The following is a 25,281-nucleotide window of genomic DNA, read 5'->3' on the forward strand; positions in this document are numbered from 1 at the left end:
ACAACAACCTGTACAATCTGTTACATTGGCCAACCAATCTACATTCAAACTGCCATAATGTGTAGGGGGGGGCACTACAAGACACACATAGGCCTACAACACACAGATAAGGTGTATATCTCTGTACAATATGATATGGTTATCAAATTAGAGGGTTATTTTCCAAAAAGTATATTGGGGCAGGGCGGCGGGGGCAGGGGCGGGTACGAGGCAGAGCCCCCCCACATAACCAATCCCAATTTAACCCCTGGAAAGAGGCATGACAAAGTTGCCCAAATAATACACTGGAATGTATGTAAGAAATATGAACTACCATACTCAAGGAATTGGTATGACCATGTGGCAGAGAAAGTGACAGAAAATAGTAAAGCAAAGATGCTTTTGGATTTCTCGATACAAACAGATTATGTTATACAGGCACGAAGACCAGACATCATAGTGAAAGACAAAGATTTAAATCACACCTGGGTCATAGACATATTAATACCTGGAGATAGAAGAGTAGAAGAGAAGGAAAAGGAGAAAGTGGAGAAATACCAGGATTTGGCAAGAGAGATTCAAAGATTGTGGAATACTTCAGTACCGGTTGTAGTAGGAGCGCTAGGAGCTGTGGCAAAACTGGAGGAAAAGCTGACAAAGTTGGATATCGAGAAGAAAGAAGTACAGTAGACAGAGTACAATTCTTTACCTTACTAGGATTGGTAAGAATACTGAGGAGAGTACTGGATATCTCAGGTTAGAGGCTCTAACTGGATACCAATACAAACACCAGCTGAAGAGCTGAAAAAATCAACAATGGAAATACTACTACTACTAATAATAATAATAATAATAATACCAATAATAGCTGGCTTTTTTTGTGTGTTACAGCGTATCAATTATATTCCATTCAGCTAGCATGATATTGAACGAGTCTTTGACTCGTTCAATATCATGCTAGCTGAATGGAATATATCTGATATACCACTCAATGCCAGCTAATATTAGTTAAATATAATATAATATAATATAATATAATATAATATAATATAATATAATATAATATAATATAATATAATATAATATAATATAATATAATATAATATAATATAAAGGTGGCACGGTGGTGTAGTGGTTAGCACTGTCGCCTCACAGCAACAAGGTCCTGGGTTCGAGCCCAGTGGCTGACGAGGGCTTTTCTGTGTGGAGTTTGCACGTTCTCCCCGTGTCTGTGTGGGTTTCCTCTGGATGCTTCAGTTTCCCCCACAGTCCAAAGACATGCAGGTTAGGCTAACTGGTGGCTCTAAATTGACCTGGCGACTTGTCCAGGGTGTAAAGTAAAAGTAAAAATCATGGGATCAGATCAGATCATGGGAACTCCCACCCCTCTGAATCCGCAGGAGCTTTTTGAGCAGTCAGTAATTAGTCAGGCTAAAGGTATTTTATCTGATAGTTCCCATGTGCTTTATTCTGAATATATACTTTTACACTCAGGGAGGAGATATAGTGTCCCTTTATGTAAACATAACAGGTATAAACATTCATTCATCCCTCTTTCAATTAAGTTTCTGAATGATCAGAGGTGAATGTATGTGGGCTAATAAATGGATGGTGTATGTATGCATAGATGGAAGACTAGAATGTGTTATCTTTCTTTGGCTATTTTGCACAGGTTATTTAGAACTATGGTTCTTTTGTACATTCATGGAAATGTATGAATGTAATTTATATATATATGACTGTAGGAATGTATTAATTTTTGTGAGATATCTAGGAATGTATAGATGTTCTTGATTGGATGTATGGATATTACTTGAGTGGATGTTAGGTAGGTATGTTTGTATGTATGTATGAATGTATTAATGGTACTTGTTTGAATTGTTTGTATGTATCAATGTTAGGATTTTTAATTTGCACAGTTCACCTGGAGCAAAAATGCCGGATTGCACATATGTTCTTTTAGTTAATTAGATGTGTGTTTGTGTCCCTTTCTTGATGCAGCAATGTTCCCTGACTCTAAGCTAAATTTCTCCCTAGGGAGACCAATAAAGTTACTTTACTTTTACTTTTAGAATGGGTCGTGACCTTGGTCTGGACCTCCCAAAGTCAGTGACCAGCTCCTTGGTCTTTGAGGTGTTGAGCTGCAGATGATTCCTATTGCACCAAATGGCAAAGTCTGTCACCAGGCTCCTATACTCCTCCTCTCTGTCGTCCCTGATACACCCCACTATGGCTGTGTCATTGGCGAGCTTCTGAATGTGACACATCTCCGAGTTGTAGCTGAAGTCCGCGGTGTACAGGGTGAAGAGAAGAGGGGCCAGCACTGTGCCCTGGGGTGCTCCGGTGCTGCTAATCACAGTGTCAGACATGATGTCCTTCAGCCTGATGTACTGTGGCCTGTCGGTAAGGTAGCTGGAGAGCCAGGTGACCAGGCAGGGGTCCACTCGCATCCTGTTCAGTTTGTCCTGAAGCATAAAGGGCTGGATGGTATTGAAGGCACTCGAGAAGTCCAAAAAGAGGATCCTCACTGTGCCATTTCCCTTATCTAGATGTAAGTGGGCTCAGTGTAGCAGGTAAAGGATAGCGTCTTCCACACCAACACCTGCCCGGTACGCAAACTGCAGACAGTCCTGGGCGTGTTGCACCTGGGGTTTGAGGAGGCTGAGGAAGAGCCGCTCCAACATCTTCATCAAATGTGAAGTGAGTGCTACCGGTCGGAAGTAATTCAGCTCTGAGGGCTGGGTCTTCTTAGGAACTGGAATGATGCATGATGTCTTCCAGAGGGTGGGCAGGCTGAGGTTGAAGATATGTTGGAGTGGTTCACCCAGTTTAGTAACGCAGGTGTTCAGTAGTCGGGGACACACTTTATCTGGGCCTGCTGCTTTCCTGAGGTGAAGCTTCCTCGGTTGACCTCTGACTTGGTCTGCAGTGATGCATGGAGGAGTCTGTGTTGAGGTAGGGGAGGAGGGGGTGGCTGCAATGGCTTGGGGGAGGTGTATTGAGGGAAGAAGGAGAGATGGCTGCAGTGAGGGGGAGGGTGGGGGGTAACGTGGACTGGTTGAACCAGTTGAAAAAGTCATTCAGCTCATTCGCCCTCTTCACTGTCCCCCCTACGACTCTAGTCTTTGTGTTGTGGCCTGTGATGGTTTTCACACCTTCCCAGACCTCTCTCATACTGTTCTCCTTCAGCTTCTGCTCCACCTTTCTCCTGTAGCTGTCCTTAGCTTTCCTCATGCAGCGTTTCACCTCCTCCTGTGCTGCTTTCATCGCCTCCCTGTCCCTGCTCCTGAAGGTGGCCTTCTTCCTGTTGAGGACAGCTTTAACTTCTTGTGTTACCCATGGCTTGTTATTAGGGTAACACCGTACAGTCTTAGCGGGGGAGACCACATCTGCACAGAAGTTGGTTAGGCTAATTGGTGGCTCTAAATTGACCCTAGGTGTGAATGTGAGTGTGATGCCCCTTTTCCACCAAAGCAGTTCCAGGGCTGGTTCGGGGCCAGTGCTTAGTTTGGAACCGGGTTTTCTGTTTCCACTGACAAAGAACTGGCTCTGGGGCCAGAAAAACCGGTTCCAGGCTAGCACCAACTCTCTGCTGGGCCAGAGGAAAGAACCGCTTATGTCAGCGGGGGGGGCGGAGTTGTTAAGACCAACAACAATAACAAGACCGCGAAAGATCGCCATTTTTAAGCGACGAGAAGCAGCAGCTGTACAAACACGAAGTCATCCATTATTATTATTATTGTTGCCGCTGCTGCTTCTTCCGTGTTGTTGTTGCTTTGATATTCGCGCCAAGGTTTATGCAAACGTAGCGCCGTAACTTCCGTATACAGCGACGTAACTTCCGTATACAGCGACGTAATGACGTATGCAGCGACGTAATGACGTGGCTCCGCTTAGCCCCGCGAGCTATGGAAAAGCAAACTGGTTCTCAGCTGGCTTGCAAGTTGAACGAGTTGTGAACCAGCACCAGCACTGGCTCCGAACCAGCCCTGGAACTGATTTGGTGGAAAAGGGGTATGAATGGTTGTTTGTCTCTATTGCCCCTTTTCCACCAAAGCAGTTCCAGGGCTGGTTTGGGGCCAGTGCTTAGTTTGGAACCGGGTTTTCTGTTTCCACTGACAAAGAACTGGCTCTGGGGCCAGAAAAACCGGTTCCAGGCTAGCACCAACTCTCTGCTGGGCCAGAGGAAAGAACCGCTTACGTCAGCGGGGGGGGTGGAGTTGTTAAAACCAACAACAATAACAAGACCGCGAAAGATCGCCATTTTTAAGCGACGAGAAGCAGCAGCTGTACAAACGTGAAGTCATCCATTATTATTATTATTATTATTGTTGTTGTTGTTGCTACTGCTTCTTCCGTGTTGTTTTTGCTTTGATATTTGCGCCAAGGTTTATATAACTGTAGCGCCGTAACTTCCGTATACAGCGACGTAATGACGTATACAGCGACGTAACTGACGTATACAGCGACGTAATGACATGGCTCCACTTAGCACCGTGAGCGATGGAAAAGCAAACTGGTTCTCAGCTGGCTCGCAAGTTGAACGAGTTGTAAACCAGCACCAGCACTGGCTCCGAACCAGCCCTGGAACTGATTTGGTGGAAAAGGGGTATATGTGTCAGCCCTGCGATGACCTGGCGACTTGTCCAGGGTGTACCCCGCCTCTCGCCCATAGTCAGCGAGGATAGGCTCCAGCTTGCCTGCGACCCTGTAGAACAGGATAAGCAGCTACAGATAATGGATGGATGGATGGATGGATGGATAATATGGGGTGGCATGGTTATGTAGTGGTTAGCACTGTCACCTCACAGCAAAAAGGTCCTGGGTTCAAACCCAGTGGCTGGCGAGGGCCTTTCTGGGTGGAGTTTGTACATTCTCCCTGTGTCTGCATGGGTTTCCTCCGGGTGCTCCGCTTTCCCCCACAGTCCAAAGACGTGCAGTTAGGTTAACGTGGGGCAGCCTTGGGCTGAAGTGCCCTTGAGCAAGGTACCTAATCCCTGACTGCTCCCTGGGTGCTCTCGTGTGTGATGTGTTCACTGCTTCAGAAGGGTTAAATGCAGAGGATGAATTTCACTGTACTTGAAGTGTACATGTGACAAATAAAGGTTTCTTCTTCTTCTTAAATTGACCGTAAGTGTGAATGTGAGTGTGAATGGTAGCTTGTGTCTATGTGTCAGCCCTGCGATGATCTGGCGACTTGTCCAGGGTGTACCCCGCCTGTCACCCACAGTCAGCTAGGATAGGCTCCAGCTTGCCTGCGACCCTGTACAGGATAAGCGGCTACAGATAATGGATGGATAATATAATAGAAAACCTTTAGTTTACACCCCTACTAGTTATTCTGAAAACATTTGGAGAGTATTTTCAGTGTATATCCATAGATGTTGGTATTTGAAATAAGGAGAAAATCAGTCATTTGGGCCATAAAACCATTTAGTAATAACAGTAATAGTAATAGCAAAATGTTCACGGATTCTCAAAAGGAGATTTTACATGCTCTGTCAGAGAAGACAATGTGAAACGAATTCCTCTCCAAACAGGAATCGAATCGACAACACTGTACCACTACAGACCTTGACAATTTATTCAGATTATTTCTTGCTGTTGAAATCTGACGCAATTTCCTGTGAAGTGAGGGGGGCGGAGGGGGGGGGGGGGGGGGCCGGCAGCCCAGGGGGCGTGGCTACGGAGTCATTTGAGCCTGAGTTCGGCTCTTTAAAGGAAAATGAACTGAGCGAATGAGAGCTCGGGTTAAATCTGTCCTAGCTGCTGTGGAGGAGAGAAGAGTGAACCCGGAGAGAGAAAGACCGAAACTTATGGCACACCGGTACAAAGACGAATAAATGACTGCAGAGAACCTGCAGATGTGTGTGTGCGCGTGCGCGCGCGCGCGCGTGTGATGCTCCAGCTGTAGCGTTTGAACGTGGAAGTGTGGCGGTGTAGAGGAAGGTAAGCAAAACCAGCTGTGTCTCTCTGCACCACATGCTTATGGGTTCGGGAAAGGTCGCTGGAATAGTGACGTGTGTTTGCTCTTTTATTACCATACTCTGTGTTTAGTTATTAAGTGCTTTAGTTGTCATGTACAAGAGAATTTTGTATTTGTTATGTACCAGACACCAGCTTTGTACAGTATTTTGGTGGCTTTAGGATGGACAAGCTGGGGGTCGAGTGTGTGTGTGTGTGTGTGAGAGAGAGACTGACACACCTGTACGCTTGACCATTTTTGGACAAAGTTTCACAGCAGCGCTCGAGACCCCAGTGACGTTTTAATTCAATTCAATTCAGTGCAATTCATTTCAGTTTTATTTGTATCACATTTTAAACAGTGGCCATTGTCACAATGCAGCTTTACACAAATACAGCACTGTGCAAAAGCCTGAGGCACAAGCAAAGAAATGCTGTAGAACAAAGATGCCTTCAATAATAATGAAATCAAATGTTTCTACATTTAAAAAAAAAACCCACTATAAAGAGCAGTAAACAGTAATAAATGAAACAAAGTCAGTATTTGGTGTGACCAACCTCCATCCATCCGTCCATTATCTGGAGCCGCTTATCCTGTGCAGGGTCGTAGGCAAGCTGGAGCCTATCCCAGCTGACTATGGGTGAGAGGTGGGGTACACCCTGGACAAGTCGCTAGATCATCGCAGGGCTGACACACAGAGACAAACAACCATTCACACTCACATTCACACCTACGGTCAATTTAGAGCCACCAATTAGGCCCTGTCCACACGGCAACGGATTCAGGTGAATCTGATCAAATTGTTTATTTTTCGGCCTGGCGTCCACACGGCACCGGAGTTTTGGGTGCCCCAAAACGAAATCTTTTGAGAACGGGTTCCAGAGTGAAAAAATCTGGCAACGGCGCCGTTGCGAAGTTGTCTGGATGAGTAGAACGGATTTGTTTACAATGACGTCACAACCACATGACTGTGAGTGCTTCACGCCGGGTAGAAGTGTAACGAACTCGATGCGAGTTGTCAACAAATCCTATAACTTGGTTCATGAAACGCGCTTACAAAATATTTTCACTGTGAATATTTATTGTGTAATGGTGCAAAGTGAGAGAGAGAGAGTGAGAGAATAGCCCTTAGGGCAGAGTCTTTAGTCCAAACACTGCGGAAGCAGTACCAAACTGCGCATCGCCCGTGCGCTTTCCAAAAACAAAAACAATCCCGCCAGCAAAAATAGGGGAAAAAAAGGAGCAATCTCACCTCTTCAGATATTGGTTTAAGTCTGACAATGCATTCCTCAAAAAGGGCATAGAAGAACAAAGTAATCCATCAACGTGTAGCATTCAATTTATTCCGGACCATTAAAGAATTCTGGAGGATATCAGAATGTTGGCGTACCGGCTTCCATCTACCCCCATTCATTCCTCTTTCCGCGTCTTTCGTTTTACGCTACTGATTAATAATCAAAACTTTATGTGGCTAATGCTACAGAAGAAGGGGTTTATGCGCATGCGTCTACTTCTTCTATTGTTCTGGTGTCTCCGATAGGACCGTCTTACAGCGCACGTAGAGGTGTGGCATGTGTATTGCATCGTTTTCAGCAAGCGTTGCGTTGCCATATGTACCTGAAATTTTACTGATCCGTTGCCCATGTGGACGCGATATTTAAAAAAAAAAAAAATCTCGTTGCCGTGTGGATGTAGCCTTAGTCTAACCTGCATGTCTTTGGACTGTGGGGGAAACCGGAGCACCCGGAGGAAACCCACACGGACACAACATGCCAACTCCACACAGAAAGGCCCTCGCCGGCCACAGGGCTCGAACCCAGGACCTTCTTGCTGTGAGGCAACAGTGCTAACCACTACACCACCGTGCTGCTGTGACCAACCTTTGCTTTAACAAATTAGTCTCAGGTACAGTCAGTTTTATACAGAAATGAGCTGAAGGTTTTACTGAGCATCTTCCAGAACCAGCCTCAGTTCTCCTGGACACTTTGACTGTCACACTTGCTTCTTATTTTCGCAGCAAAACCCAGCAGCCTTCATTATGTTTTTGTCTGAAAAGTGTCTCTTTTGTCATATTTTGCTTTCTTTACTGACATACAAACATTTTCTGTAACATTTAATTTTGTGCTGGAAAACTAATGTTTGGAAATCTAAACTGCTTTTGTACTGTTTCGATAATGTAGAAATCCTAAAATAAAAATCGATCAGAAAATTTGTACACTGGAAAACATTTCAAATTGGTTTAACTTGGAAATGCAAGTTCACCTGCTGCCTTGAAAATGCAAGTTAACTCAATTTGACGATTCAGTCGATAACTTAAAGACTCAAGTGGAATCAACACATGCGGAGCGGGCAAAAGTCTCGATTAGTCAAGACAACTAAGTAATTCAAGTCTAACTTGCACAGATTAGTTCAAATTAAAACACTTTTCAGAGCTCATTGAGTTAAAGAGAAAAAGTAAGTGGACATAACTTAACAAGCCTGAAATGTTTTACAGTGTACTAAAAAGTGGGTGTCTATACTTTTGCACAGTACTGTAATAAAAAAAAAATTCTAAAGTTTTATTACAGCTTTACAGCAAAACCTCTTCAGTGTTCATAAAAAGCCCAACTACTCACTGTAAGTGTTCACTCAGCACTGAGGATGCAGCTCCAGGGCGGCACGGTGGTGTAATGGTTAGCGCTGTCGCTTCACAGCAAGAAGGTTCTGGGTTCGAGCCTTTCTGTGTGGAGTTTACATGTTCTCCCCGTGTCTGCGTGGGCTTCCTCCGGGTGCTCCAGTTTCCCCGCCGTCCAAAGACATGCGGTTAGGTTAATATGGGGTTGCCTTGGGCTGAAATGCCCTTGAGCAAGGCACCTAACCCTCAACTGTTCCCCGGGCGCTGTAGCATGGCTGCCCACTGCTCTGGGTATGTGTGTGTGCTCATTGCTCACTTGTGTGTGTGCTTGTGTGTTCACTGCTTCAGATGGGTTAAATGCAGAGGATGAATTTCACTCTGTTTGAGTGTGCATGTGACAAATAAAGGCTTCTTCTTCTTCTTCCTGTTCTACTTTATTACACAGTGATAGACTTATCATAATGAGAAGTACGGAGGGTTTTTTTTTCTATACTTTTGGTCTTTTTCATGATCATTTGTCTTGTATTTAGGTAATTGACTATATTATAAAATAGGTTATAAAACGTTTATACATGGTTTATGCTCATATTCCATATACTGAAAGTGGTGGCTCAGTGGTTAAGGCTTTGGGCTACTGATCAGAGGTGGGTTTCCCAAAAGCCTCTTAAAGTTAAGAGCGTCTTAACTTGGAGGGAGCGCGTTCGTTGTTCTGCATGCTGTATCACTTAACGATAATCTTTGTGCTGCGATGCTTTTGAGAAACTCGGGCCAGAAAGGTTTTGAGACCCCTGAACAAAGCTGCCATGGTTTATTTTTCGAGCAAGGCCACTGAACCTCAACTGCTTAGTTGCTAATTTCAACCTGAAATCACTTTGTCTAAAAGTGTCATTTACAGTGGTGCTTGAAAGTTTGTGAACCCTTTAGAATTTTCTATATTTCTGCATATGACCTAAAACATCATCAGATTTTCACACAAGCCCTGAAAATAGATAAAGAGAACCCAGTTAAACAAATGAGACAAAAATATTACACTTGGTCATTTATTTATTGAGGAAAATGATCCAATATTACATATCTGTGAGTGGCAAAAGTATGTGAACCTTTGCTTTCAGTATCTGGTGTGACCCCCTTGTGCAGCAATAACTGCAACTAAACATTTCTGGTAACTGTTGATCAGTCCTGCACACCGGCTTGGAGGAATTTTAGCCCATTCCTCCGTACAGAACAGCTTCAACTCTGCGATGTTGGTGGGTTTCCTCACATGAACTGCTCGCTTCAGGTCCTTCCACAACATTTCGGTTGGATTAAGGTCAGGACTTTGACTTGGCCATTCCAAAACATTAACTTTATTCTTCTTTAACCATTATTTGGTAGAACGACTTGTGTGCTTAGGGTCATTGTCTTGCTGCATGACCCACCTTCTCTTGAGATTCAGTTCATGGACAGATGTCCTGACATTTTCCTTTAGAATTCGCTGGTATAATTCAGAATTCATTGTTTCATCAATGATGGCAAGCCATCCTGGCCCAGATTCAGCAAAACAGGCCCCAACCATGATACTACCACCACCATGTTTGATAGATGGGATAAGGTTCTTATGCTGGAATGCAGTGTTTTCCTTTCTTCAAACATAACGCTTCTCATTTAAACCAAAAAGTTCTATTTTGGTCTCATCCGTCCACAAAACATTTTTCCAATAGCCTTCTGGCTTATCCACGTGATCTGTAGCAAACTGCAGATGAGCAGCAATGTTCTTTTTGGAGAGCAGTGGCGTTCTCCTTGCAATCCTGCCATGCACACCATTGTTGTTCAGTGTTCTCCTGATGGTGGACTCATGAACATTAACATTAGCCAATGTGAGAGAGGCCTTCAGTTGCTTAGAAGTTACCCTGTGGTCCTTTGTGACCTTGCCGACTATTACACACCTTGCAATTGGAGTGATCTTTGTTGGTCGACCACTCCTGGGGAGGGTAACAATGGTCTTTAATTCCTCCATTTGTACACAACCTGTCTGACTGTGGATTGGTGGAGTCCAAACTCTTTAGAGATGGTGTTGTAACCTTTTCCAGCCTGATGAGCATCAACAACACTTTTTCTGAGGTCCTCAGAAATGTTCTTGGTTCATGCCATGATACACTTCCACAAACGTGTTGTGAAGATCAGACTTTGATAGATCCCTGTTCTTTAAATAAAACAGGGTGCCCACTCACACCTGATTGTCATCCCATTGATTGAAAACACCGGACTCTAATTTCACCTTCAAATTAACTGCTAATCCTAGAGGTTCACATACTTTTGCGGCTCACAGATATGTAATATTGGATCATTTTCCTCAATAAATAAATGACCAAGTATAATATTTTTGTCTCATTTGTTTAACTGGGTTCTCTTTATCTACTTTTAGGACTTGTGTGAAAATCTGATGATGTTTTAGGTCTTCAAGAATCTTCAAGCAAGTCCAGTTGCTCTCTTTTACCACCCACATGTTTTAGGTCATATTTATACAGAAATATAGAAAATTCTAAAGGGTTCACAAACTTTCAAGCACCATTGTAAATGAGTGAGTGTAAATATATTTTCTGTTGGGGCATTATTGTTAAACTTTTGTGTTTATGCTCTACCCAAACCTTGATTCAAGACAAGTAGATGTTTTTACGTACAAATGTACACTGAAATGCAATGTCAGTCCTTTAGAACCATACTGCAACACAGTAATAAAGGAAACTGACAGTAAGTGGGACAATGCAGTGCCGCACCATAAATACTCAGTATATTATAAATACACAGCACAGTCCTTTTGACTATACATCATGTGGATGAGTTTTAGAGCATAAAATACCAAAAGCTGATTAAAACTCTGCAAACTGTATAATTACTATAATGATTAGCAGGATGTGCAAAAGATACGCATGTACAAAAAGATCAACTTGTAAACTGTCATGGTAATATAAACATCATAGAAACACCATTTCCATAAGGACATTAGTGAAATCAGGAAAACGATATGTGTTATAAAGTGTAGGTATGAATAGGGTGTGTATGGAAGCTGTTTTGGATAGAATAGCTCAGTTCAGTTTGATACTGATGTGTCTGAGTCTCTTATTTTTACTCTTTATTCCTCAACTCACTTGTAAGAGTCTTCCCAATGAATAAATGTAAATGTTTAAGCAGGGAAATGTTTAAGTGTCCCATCTGACTTTTCACCAAACGGTGCTGGACTTTGGCCCTCCAGGACTATATGGGTTGGACACCTCTACTTTCAGCATTACACACACACACACACACACACACACACACAGATACCCTTTTTTCACCACACTTCCCAAAATAAGGTTCCCTAACCTTTCAGGAGTTGATTTCACATTCATGAACACACAGTATAAAATTCAAAGCTTGAATAGGGGTCCATGTCTCTATCCGGGAGCTAAGATGTGTTAGAGCGCATGTGTGTATCTTTCTGATAGCTCTGAAAATCTTTAGACCTCGGGTCTATGGCATGTCGGAAACCTGAATTATACTTCTGTGACCACATTTATGGAATCCCGTCATGGTGTCGTGAGCAGACTCGGGCTTAGATGCCTGCCTTCATATTTGCACGTAACATGTTCACTAGGGGGCAGAGTTTACAGAAGTGGGAAAGTTAAAAAAAAAAAAAAAAAAAGAAGAGAATATGCTCAGAGCCAAAACCTATGGAGCCCCCTAAGGGTCGTGGTGGGAATTTCTTTATAGCTACTTTTGCATTCCCTTGCAATACTTTAGTGCTAACCCTTATTGCGAGGTCAAAGAAAAGTATTGCGAGAGAATATAAAAGTAGTTAAAAAAAATTCTCCACTATGACCCTTAGGGGACTCTGTAGGTTTTGGCTCTGAGTGTGTGTGTGTGTGTGGTTTTGTTTTTGTTTTTTTCACTAAAGTAAAAGTTGCTCAAAAACCCAATCCCCACCATGACCTGTAGGGGGCTCCATAAAAACAAAGCAGAGTTCTGTTTTTCACTGCACTAATAATAATAATTAGAAGACATCATGGACATAAATTTGTTTTGAAACATGCTGAAGGATAAACCAAAATCTTATGTGATTGATTGTAAGCGAAGTCAGTTCGCATCGAAAGCGCTTCTGATCTGCTTTCAATCATTTGTATTAAAGCACTATGAAGTGGTTCATGTATTAACGCCCTTCAATTTAACTGGTGTTTAAATCTAATATATATTTTTTGGCACTGCCGAAAAGTGGAGCCCCTGATGAGTGTAAAATGTGTTTGTAATGCCGCTTTTCCACTACAAACGCGGCTGAGTCGGGCTGAGCCGTGCCGTGCTGAGTTGGGCTGAGTCGAGCTGAGCGGGGCTGTTGGAGTTGCATTTCGACTACAACCGCGCTGAACCGTGCTGGCTGGAAGTGGGTGGACACATTGGGTGGAGTTAGCGAAAGTGGGTGGACGTCACATAGAGCTGTGCAATATATCGTATTTTTATCACGATATCGATATGGGTGTCAAACGATATCAAAATTCATAATATCGATATGAAACGATTTTTTGTCATTTGTCGAAAGGGACGTGCACAATATTTCTACAATGGCAATAAAACAAAAATAACATTGACGTGACAGTAAGGTAAAACGAACCCTTCTGTCCCCTAAGGCACACCGTAGCCTTGCATACGTCATCCATTCTACTCCCGCGATATCTCCGCAACAGTAAAAAATCAGTTCTTCTGTTTTCATACGTGTCGGGTGATTTGATATATTGATTTCTTAATATGTTGTTTGATTTGCTTGCTAATAGTTATAATAATACAATTAACATATATTTACGTCATATTTTTGGATGTGGGACTGGGTAATGTAAAAATGGCATCTACGGAAGAAAACAAGCACAACAATATTAGCACATATCCAGCTTGCTAGCTGTGTTAGATGTGTTAAACCGTGTGGATTTAAGTGGAATAATTGCGAGTCGTCCTGTGGTCAAGGCAGCGTTTTAAGGTAAGGCAATTTGGTTATTAATGTTGCCCGCCGCGGCATGTTTACTTGGGTTCATTTGATTTTGACTTGTGCATCTGCAGCTAGCATCATGCTTTGAAGTAGGTTCTGCTAAGGACGGGTTTATTGCGCGATGTAGACGGACTCAGATGTAATTACATTGTTTTTAAAATTCCGTGCGCTTAAAACGGTGTCCCCCTGCTAATCATGTAGCCCTAATCATGTGTTGCTTTTACTTTTCTTAATGGCGAGTGAAATATCTCTGCAAATGGTATTTCAATGCTGACATGCCAAAAAGATAGCGGAGTCCACATTTGGAAGATGAAGGAAGAGAAGCCTGATGCTTGAAAATAGATCGCTTAATCCACAACGCATATCTGTATTTGAGACATAACCTGCAACTAGTGGGGATGTTTTGGAATGACTGTGCATAGGGTGTTTTTGGCCACAGAACACTAACCCACAGTAGTAGGAGGACTACTGGGTTCGTGGATTTTGTCTGTTGACTGAGCGACGCATGGTGTTTGCCTTGTGCCATTTCACGTAGCATCTAGCCGCAGTGCCACCTACACTTTCAGGGAATGTTTACATGCCGCTGAGCTATTTTCATGTATGTTAATTCTTAAGGACTTGTCTCTATATTGTGCGTGTTCACACACGGACTGGCCATCGGGAGTAGCGGGAGTTTTCCCGGTGGTTCAGTGTGGGCCGGCGGAGAAAAAAACAAAACAGTTGCGCGCTGGCCTTTAATATGATAAGCAATGTTAACAGTTTCTTTAAGAAACTGTTAACATTGTTTATTACAGTTGCGCGCTGGCCTTTAATATGATAAGCAATGTTAACAGTTTCTTGTGTGCGATGGGATGACAAAATGTCAGTAATCAGAACACTATACGACCGAACACAGAACATCACGGAGGAGAAAGACAGACAGGAGGAGGAACAACACATCCAACAGGCATTAAAAAACTGCCAATATCCACCGTGGGCAATTCGAAAAGGAAAATCACAGACACAAAAAAAGGAACGAAACAAACAGACAAGAAAAAACACAGAAAAAACAAACTGGGGCTTTGTCACATTACCATACATAAAAGGAGTTACAGAACGCATCCAACGATCCATGAGGAAATACCACATCAACACCCCGGTCAAACCATACAAGAACCTCCGACAGCTGCTAGTTCACCCCAAAGATAAAATACAACTGGACAATAAATGCAATATCATATATGAAATTCCTTGCCGGTCATGCAATAAAGTCTATATTGGTGAAACGGGCAGATGCTTCCACACTCGCAGGAAAGAACACCAATTAGAATGTGAAAAAGAAACAACAAAAAGACTCACAAGATCCGAAAAAGAAAAAGCAAACCAAGAAAACCTAAAATCAGCCATTTCAGACCACTGCAAACGACAAAATCATATTATGAATTGGGAAGAGGCCAGAGTCATTCGCGCTGAAGAGAATAGATATCAGCGTTGGATTTTGGAGGCAGTGGAGATACGTAAGCGGGCGCAGAGGACCATGAACCGGGATGAGGGAGCGTACGCGCTGTCACATACCTGGAGCGCAGTCCTGGGGCAGCGACCTGACAGCAGGAGGCGTGGACTACCTGTCAAATTGGGCGGGACGTTCACGCCTCCATAGAGTAACATCAGCTGATAAGGCACGTCACCACTCGACATCTGGTGACTGTTTTGAAGAAGGCGGAAGTGTTCGCCGAAACTGTCAACAAGCGAGGTAACATACTTAAAAATACGTGTCTTAAGAAACGAACTTAAAAGAATAGTTATAATTATCAGACATAATGAATTTTCACTACATAGTATGTTATAAAGCTTTGCTGTCCGTCATCCTGATATGTCATTCATGCACAATGTAAAGTTTGTGTGCTGTTTATTGAGTGTGTTTTGTTTGTGTTCGGTGCATTGGTTGAACTGTGGTTTAGCATAAGACTTTGAGCACAGAAGCTGACGGTGCACGTTTGGCTAACTTGTAGAGGTTTGCATCCTTGGTTGAGCGGCGCAAGGTGTGTAACGTTCAGAGCATAATCTGTAAACATTACCCTGCAAAAATATTTATTTGTTTACAGCCATTTTACATTAATTATTTTTGTTTGGTTTTCTTTAGTTTTCACGGTGCTCAGTGCACAGTGTTTGATGTCCGGTGTTTGACGCTATACTTGTGTACAAGAGGAATAAAACACATATGCACCCATCAGAGACTCTGCTGTTGTTCTTAATGTCAAGGGCTGCTACAGTGTTAATAAATAAGCCCACATTATTTAAAAAAAAAACAAATTAAAAGTAAGCGCTAGATAAAAACCCATCTATCTTATGTAAATAAAGATACAAATTTTGTTGTATGATGGTCAAGTGTTTGAAATACCTTGCTTTGTGCTTATGATTGGGTTCCCTGTGGTGGTACATGTACTGTAAGGGCCCGGTCCCACAACACTGAAAACTATAACTATAACTATACCTATAACTACAACTACGACTATAGAGATCTTGCAGTCACGTGACCGGAAAGTACACAGCCGCCATCTTGTCGGTAAAAAACACAGCTGAATACTGCTGCACTCATGTACAGAATGGATCAATTTCAACCAACGGACTACACGGCTCATTTTTCTAATGAACAGATAACTAGATGTATGTCTAAAATAAACGATCTACAGATTAGTGACCCTTATGGCTTACCGGACATAGTTTTCACGACCGTGTCAGTGGATATGGAACTGCCAGCGGAATACCCAGACGTGTATAATTACCTCATTAACTTTCCCTCGCTGTTCAGTGGTGAAGCACTGCGTGCTTATAAATCTCTGGACAGTTATCTTTACAGAAATTCAGGATTTGTCAGCGTCTCAGATGTGGCATCTTGTAAACAAGAAAATAATCCTCATTGGACGGGTAAGTCACTTAAGTATTGAGTATAGCACTGACCAGCCGATTATAGACTAGAATAAGGTAATTCCAGCTGTAATTCCAAATCGTCCGTCTTGTTTACCATGGATCTGGTGTTGGAGAGATAGAGGCTTAGCAGTGGAGATTTGAGTGGCTGTTTTCTGAGCTTGGTCAACAGGCCGGCTCTGCAGCCTCGCTTTTGCTTCCTCTCCCGACGCCGCCTCCTTCGCTTTGCTTCCGATAACAATCCACGGAGACCCCGCTGGTCTCGCTATCTCGTCCGGAATGTTGTGCATGCGATGGAAATCGCTACAAACCGTCATTTTCTGCTGGAAACCAATGTCCAGTAAGTCCATACGGTTGTAGTGGATATTGAAGTCCGGTACAGACGAACAACACGCAAAAATACACACAAAAAACATAAAAAACGTGCACAGGTAGGGAGAGCTTGTAGCCGCAGCCATTGTAGTAGAATTGTATATAGTAGGGTTTTCCAGAAGAAATGGTAGAAGTAGAAGTAGAAGGCGGAAATATGGCGTTTGACCGACAAGATGGCGTCTGTCACAATCTGGATCGGCTGTGACGTCACATGCAAGTGCTCCATACCTGTGCCTGGATTTAGTTCCAGTCTGGAGCAGTCACACCACAACTATAATCCCCACTATAATATCACTTGGTCCTGACACTCAGGGAAATAAATGCATGCAAGTTCATGGAAGTCATGGAAGTTTTTTCCAAGTAGTAGCACATTATTCTGGGTCTTACTGTACAGCTTGGACTTCAAAACAACCCATGTACATACTCCGGTGGTTGATATAATACGGATAGGTCATGGATTACGGAAATATAATAAAAAAGGACACAAAATATGGAGTGGTTACGGATTTTAATACAGTTGCATCGCGGATGTGAGTAATTTACGTACAGATTGCTCACTGACGTTTCAGTATATTACAGATTGGTTACGAATTTCATATGGATCATGCATCACGGATAAAAAAAATGTAAGAAATCTCATCTCATCTCATTATCTCTAGCCGCTTTATCCTTCTACAGGGTCGCAGGCAAGCTGGAGCCTATCCCAGCTGACTACGGGCGAAAGGCGGGGTACACCCTGGACAAGTCGCCAGGATGTAAGAAATCTAAAACAGTTAAATGTTTGGACTGCTGAAGTTCATAATTAAAATATCTTACCTGCATTTATATGTTTACTTTATTAATTTACTATTGATATTTCATGGAAAATCACATATCCATGAATAAAAAATCCGTGCTTTGTATTATATTTTTTATTTTCCGTGAATCCGTATTCCGTGACTTCATGATGCAACAAGGATGTGCAAAGATGCCCGGGGGAAAATAGCACGTGCTCAGACGACGTCACATGTAAACAATTACCTGATTGGTCAGATGTTTTATCAAAGCAGGTCCAGGACTGGAAAAATCGCTCCAGATGCAATCTCATCCATACGGATAAATCCAGGCCTGGGCTATAGGTATCGTTATCGGCCTGGTGCGACCACCAACCACATAAACTGCAGGGGAGTGATTTTATTTATAGTTATTGTATAGTTGTAGTTTTAGTTATCGGTGTTGTGGGACCGGGCCTTAAGTCATTTGTATGTACGGACACCATGCGGTTGCAAACAACATCAAAAATCATTCTGATGCATCACTATATTCTCTTAAGTACAGAGCTTCGCTCTGTGTGCAGGGAGCTCCACTACAGTTTTAAAAATTGTTTTGAGTAGTTCCATCTTTACCAGCTTTGCATCTTTACTGTGAAGAAAATAGAAAGAAAATAGAAAAATATATACAGTGGTGCTCGAAAGTTTGTGAACCCATTAGAATTGTCTATATTTCTGCATAAATATGACCTAAAACATCATCAGATTTTCACACAAGTCCTAAAAGTAGATAAAGAGAACCCAGTTAAACAAATGAGACAAAAATATTATACTTGGTCATTTATTTATTGAGGAAAATGATCCAATATTACATATCTGTGAGTGGCAAAAGTATGTGAACCTTTGCTTTCAGTATCTGGTGTGACCCCTTTGTGCAGCAATAACTGCAATTAAACGTTTGTGGTAACTGTTGATCAGTCCTGCACACCGGCTTGGAGGAATTTTAGCCCATTCCTCCATACAGAACAGCTTCAACTCTGGGATGTTGGTGGGTTTCCTCACATGAACTGCTCGCTTCAGGTCCTTCCACAACATTTCGATTGGATTAAGGTCAGGACTTTGACTTGGCCGTTCCAAAACATTAACTTTATTCTTCTTGAACTTTATTCTTCTTGTGAGAGAGGCCTTCAGTTGCTTAGAAGTTACCCTGTGGTCCTTTGTGACCTTGCCGACTATTACATGCCTTGCTCTTGGAGTGATCTTTGTTGGTCGACCACTCCTGGGGAGGGTAACAATGGTCCTTAATTCCTCCATTTGTACACAACCTGTCTGACTGTGGATTGGTGGAGTCCAAACTCTTTAGAGATGGTGTTGTAACCTTTTCCAGCCTGATGAGCATCAACAACACTTTTTCTGAGGTCCTCAGAAATGTCCTTGGTTCGTGCCATGATACACTTCCACAAACATGTGTTGTGAAGATCAGACTTTGATAGATCCCCGTTCTTTAAATAAAACAGGGTGCCCACTCACACCTGATTGTCATCCCATTGATTGAAAACACCGGACTCTAATTTCACCTTCAAATTAACTGCTAATCCTAGAGGTTCACATACTTTTGCTACTCACAGATATGTAATATTGGATCATTTTCCTCAATAAATAAATGACCAAGTATAATATTTTTGTCTCATTTGTTTAACTGTATGGTACTGTTATATGTACTGTTAAATGTATATGTACTGTATGTTTGTTTAACTTAATTTTAGCCCATTCCTCCATACAGAACAGCTTCAGCTCTGGGATGTTGGTGGGTTTCCTCACATGAACTGCTCGCTTCAGGTCCTTCCACAACATTTCGATTGGATTAAGGTCAGGACTTTGACTTGGCCGTTCCAAAACATTAACTTTATTCTTCTTTAACCATCATTTGGTAGAACGACTTGTGTGCTTAGGGTCATTGTCTTGCTGCATGACCCACCTTCTCTTGAGATTCAGTTCATGGACAGATGTCCTGACATTTTCCTTTAGAATTCGCTGGTATCATTCAGAATTCATTGTTCCATCAATGATGGTAAGCCGTCCTGGCCCAGATGCAGCAAAACAGGCCCAAACCATGATGCTACCACCACCATGTTTCACAGATGGGATAAGGTTCTTATGCTGGAATGCAGTGTTTTCCTTTCTCCAAACATAACACTTCTCGTTTAAACCAAAAAGTTCTATTTTGGTCTCATCCATCCACAAAACATTTTTCTAATAGCCTTCTGGCTTGTCCACATGATCTTTAGCAAACTGCAGACGAGCAGCAATGTTCTTTTTGGAGAGCAGTGGCTTTCTCCTTGCAACCCTGCCATGCACACCATTGTTGTACAGTGTTCTCCTGATAGTGGACTCATGAACATTAACATTAGCCAATGTGAGAGAGGCCTTCAGTTGCTTAGAAGTTACCCTGGGGTCTTTTGTGACCTCGCCGACTATTACACGCCTTGCTCTTGGAGTGATCGTTGTTGGTCGACCACTCCTAGGGAGGGGAACAGTAGTCTTGGATTTCCTCCATTTGTACACAATCTGTCTGACTCACACATGCAAACTCCTCACCTTTCGGCGAAATTCGCCGTTTTGGTCCCAAAATAGGTCACTTGTGTGAATCGTGTAGATCCGAAGAGTTTTTTTTTTTTTGGGGGGGGGGGTAGGCAGGCTACAACGCTATTGTTGCCAAACATTTCACTTACAAGGTTACAGCCAATCAAGATAAACAGTTACTAACACGCTTCTTTTCCATTGGAGTTCTGATCAGCTGGTGCACAACCCACTGCTGGTTGCCAGTCCTCGCTTACGAATATTCCACAGATTCAGACCGCAAAGTCACCTTTTTATAGAGAGATCTGGCAACCTCATCTCGCGACTGAATCTGAATACCAATGGAACAGTTTCCAGCGCGCTCGGGGGTGAATAACCATGGGCGGATCTACCGGGGTGGCATATGCCACTCTAAAAGAAAGCCTTGCCACCCCTGCTGCTACCCCAGTTGGCAGCGACGAATTCAAAGAAAAATTACGGCCAATTTGACATTTACGTGCGCGAATTTCCAATGTCCGACTGTGGCGAATGCAGCACGAGATAACGCCAGAGATTGGTTGTTTTGGAAAATTGAGAGGCGCGAAGCGAGGGAGCCAGGAGTCGCGAGGAAAGGAGACACGGGAGGAAAGGGGTAAAAGCTGATTAACTATCTATCAAAAAATGAAATTATAATGAATGAACAGTGCTAGTATAGTTGCGATGCTGATTTTGAGAGGATAAAAATCAGGTTGGAGAAGGTTATTTAGCTAACTATACATGTAAGGCAAAAAAAAAAAAGTGTGTTTCCGGTAACCCGACCGATCGAGAATTTCCGCGTCGAAATTGCCGACCGTAAAGTTTTTATTACAAATTTCCCTCGATATTTTAGTGTAAGCGGCGTTAGTTTGTCATAATTTTTTGTTTCAACGCATTCAAGTTGTGAAAGAAACGATAAAAAGTAAAATGTTTTGCCACTTCTATCAGCCCTCCTGGCTGTAATGCAAATTGCTTCCTCTTCAGTATACAAGTGCACTTCCATGGCAGGGAAAAACACTACATTTTGCCGCCTATGTAGTCCCCTATTTATACAAATAGGAGTCATTCAGGATTCAGCCATGTTTTTGCTCCGTGTTTTTGCTCGACCCAAGTTCTACAGTAGGCTCGGCGAGGCCGTCTGCTTTTAATGGAAGTAGCCGAGCCTAGGACGTTAAACCATATTTTCACGTTATTTCTTGATAAGGTGTTTTCACATTATCACATGAAAATATCATGAAATTACGTGTTATGTTATTACATGATAAATATATTGTAAAAACGTGATAACTCTGTTAACAATATCTTTTCACGTAATTACTTGAGTCTAAGCCATTTTTTTTTTGAGTGTGGCAGCAATACGCTTCCGCAGATCATAACTCGAACTCTTGCGATATTTTTTTTATTCGTTTAAAGATTTAAAACACTTATTTTATTATGATGTGTGGTATAAAGGATTCTGTGCCAAAATACTATTTTGTAAGATGTTTACTTGTGTTAATTTTTTCGAACAAAATAAAACAAATTAAGAAAAAAAAATTTCCTACCTACTGACCTTATTTTAGTATTTCATGTTACCTGAAACACACTTTTTTTTTTTTTGCCTAATGTTAGCTAGGTCTGACATTAGTTTTGTGTAAAGTCGGCCACAAAAGTTAATATTGATTCACCGTCTGTCAAGGAAAACATTGCTATTGGCTGAAGCTTATGATTCAAATATTGAGGATCTTAAACATGAGTTACATCAGACGAGGAGAGTACTAGACAGAAAAAAGGGGGAACAGGAGAGTCCTACCTCTCTCATGGAGTTCACTGTTTTTGGACCCATACCAAGATGATGATGATGTTTTTTTTGAGTTGTTCAGGTTGTGTAAAATAGCGGTTGTCTTGCCTGTGAGCATCCTGTGAACGAAGTTTTTCATCTCTCAGGCTCATAAAGACTTATTTGCGGTTGACTATGACAGAAAAGAGACTATCAAGTTTGGCTGTACTCAGCATTGAATCAAAGCGCACAAAAGCATTAGATCTTGATAAATTTGTGACGCGTTTTGCTGAGCAACATGGAAATCGCCGCATTCAGCTGTTGTAGGCATGACAAGTTCATGTTATGCTCACTGGTGAGCCTTTACAAAGCGTGAGGAAAAAAAACTATAAAATGTGACACTGGTGTAAATGGTTTAAATCATGCTGAACTTGAAGCAGTGTTGTTATTGTTGTTTTTTAGTGTCTGTTCTTTTGCATATACAGTATAAAACTGTCCAGAAACGGTATAGACCTCATCTGAGAATGTGTGTTCTTCGTGAACAATAAAGGCATGAGATTAAGTTTATCTGTATGAGTTTGTAAATGGCAGTCTGTGCCCTTTTGTAGTGTGTACATACTATTTGTCGTCAAACTGTGATTAAATTCAGTATATATACATGTCTGTAATACGTTGCCACCCCTCAAAAATTCCTGCCCCCCTCTTGCCACCCCATAAATATTTTTCTAGATCCGCCCCTGATTTCACATAGGTGATGTCTTTAAGAAAATTGACAGACAGGGATTGGCCAGGTGTGTCCTCTGGGGTAGGTCTGTTAGATAGCACAGGCAGTAATATATACCTTTTTGTAAATAGCCCACTGTGTTGTACACAGGGGTGAAAATTAACTTCACAAAATATCAAACTTTACCGGCCACTGACAAATAAATGGTACAATTTACCGGCCACTCAACAGTAACTTATTAAGACATGTTTATGGAAAGTTATTTTGTACTGTATTAAATTCAAGATGTCACTGGTTGCAATTTTTTTTGTAACGTAGACTACGAAATGTACTTTTGCGCGCGTGCCGTGTCCCCGTGCATCCTTCTCACCTTTTTCACCCCTGACCAGTTTGCATGCCTGTGACTGTGGATTGGTGGAGTCCAAACTCTGTAGAGATGGTTTTGTAACCTTTTCCAGCCTGATGAGCATCAACAACGCTTTTTCTGAGGTCCTCAGAAGTTTCCTTTGTTTGTGCCATGATACACTTTCACAGACATGTGTTGTGAAGATCAGACTTTGATAGATCCCTGTTCTTTAAATAAAACAGGGTGCCCACTCGCACCTGATTGTCATCCCATTGATTGAAAACACCTGACTCTAATTTCACCTTCAAATTAACTGCTAATCCTAGGGGTTCACATACTTTTGCCACTCACAGATATGTAATATTGGATCATTTTCCTCAATAAATAAATGACCAAGTATAAGATTTTTGTCTCATTTGTTTAACTGGGTTCTATTTATCTACTTTTAGGACTTGTGTGAAAATCTGATGATGTTTTAGGTCATATTTATGCAGAAATATAAAAAATTCTAGGGTGGCACGGTGGTGTAGTGGTTAGCGCTGTCGCCTCACAGCAAGAAGGTCCTGGGTTCGAGCCCCGGGGCCGGCGAGGGCCTTTCTGTGTGGAGTTTGCATGTTCTCCCCGTGTCTGCGTGGGTGTGCTCCGGTTTCCCCCACAGTCCAAAGACATGCAGGTTAGGTTAACTGGTGGCTCTAAATTGACCGTAGGTGTGAGTGTGAATGGTTGTCTGTGTCTATGTGTCAGCCCTGTGATGACCTGGCGACTTGTCCAGGGTGTACCCCGCCTCTCGCCCGTAGTCAGCTGGGATAGGCTCCAGCTTGCCTGCGACCCTGTAGAAGGATAAAGCAGCTAGAGATAATGAGATGAGATAGAAAATTCTAAAGGGTTCACAAACTTTCAAGTACCACTGTAGATTTAGGCACTGCCTAAAAGCAGAGCTCCCATCTGTTTCTGGGTGGTAGAATTTTCTTATATCATAGCCAGTCTCTTTTGCTTTATTTCTTTACCGTTATAGTTACTATACTGTTTCCTTATGTTGTACAAAACGTCAGGCAACAACAGCGACAAGTTACTCACTACTATACTGTCCCGACTACTATTCAACTTCACACTTCACTACTCAGCTGTTGGGTTTCCTGTGGTGCCAGGCACGCACAGGACCAAAACCATCAGAAAACAACTCAATGGGTTTGTTTATGTATCCACACACTATGCCTATGGGGCTCTGCTCGCGCGGGCCGAAGCGCCGCTATAAAGTGCATGATTGGCCATTATAATGACATCTAAAGCAAGTATGAAGCTTTGTACATTATATGCATAATGCTGCAATATTTTGGCTGCAGTTTCTGTAAATGTGTGATATAATAACACGATCATATCAGGATGTGTAACTAAACATGAAATGTAGGAAAATCCTGATACACTACATATTATTTGCTGTTAATTTATAGATGCAACCAAAGATGATATTTTTAAGAAGTGTTTTTCATCCATTTCTGTGGCAATCTATTATGATTAAGATTTTTTTTTTCACGGAGGGGTGGCACGGTGGTGTAGTGGTTAGCACTGTTGCCTCACAGCAAGAAGGTTCTGGGTTCAAGCCCAGTGGCCAACGGGGGCCTTTCTGTGTGGAGTTTGCATGTTCTCCCGGTGTCTGTATGGGTTTCCTCTGGGTGCTCTGGTTTCCCCCAAAGACATGCAGGTTAGGCTAATTGGTGGCTCTGAATTGACTGAGTGTGAATAGTTGTTTGTCTCTGTGTGTCAGCCCTGTGATGATCTGGCGACTTGTTCAGGGTGTACCCCACCTCTTGCCCATAGCCAGCTGGGATAGGCTCCAGCTTGCCCACGAACCTGCACAGAATAAGTGGTTACAGATAATGGATGGATGGATTTTTTTCATGGGCTACACTTTCAAAAATTTCAAAAAATATGGGACACAGAAAATACTGGATATTGTTTTCTTGTTCATATGTAAGATTTGGGGCAGTATTATTACTTTGAATAGTAATATTCAGGGCAGTATTATTTGAAACTCTTGATAAAACCAGTGGAAGAAGAGTTACATTTCATTAAGGGTGGCATTGAGGGGTAGGGTCACGATACGATATGTATCGCGATACGGTGGTCACGATATGATACGTATCGCGATACACTGTACATTATCTGACATTTTGGTAAAATGTAATTCAAAAGACAAAAACAAGAAAAATATGGTTGAAAATGCTAATTTCCTTTATTAGTTGGTTTGACAGAGACAAATTACATGTTCTTTTTAAGAACG

General features: G+C 42.2%; 1 protein-coding gene across 1 annotated transcript in view; it reads left to right on the top strand.

Annotated features, from left to right (window-relative positions):
* Positions 1-5,705: 5,705 nt before the first annotated feature.
* Positions 5,706-25,281, top strand: part of plekhh1 (pleckstrin homology domain containing, family H (with MyTH4 domain) member 1) — an 87,033-nt gene continuing 67,457 nt past the window's right edge. Inside the window, exon 1 of the mRNA XM_060934162.1 lies at positions 5,706-5,928. The gene's annotated coding sequence lies outside the window, so the exon portion shown is untranslated. The remainder of the gene's footprint in view (positions 5,929-25,281) is intronic.

This window comes from Neoarius graeffei, chromosome 11 (assembly GCF_027579695.1).
Source record: "Neoarius graeffei isolate fNeoGra1 chromosome 11, fNeoGra1.pri, whole genome shotgun sequence".
Classification (NCBI taxonomy): Eukaryota; Metazoa; Chordata; class Actinopteri; order Siluriformes; family Ariidae; genus Neoarius; species Neoarius graeffei.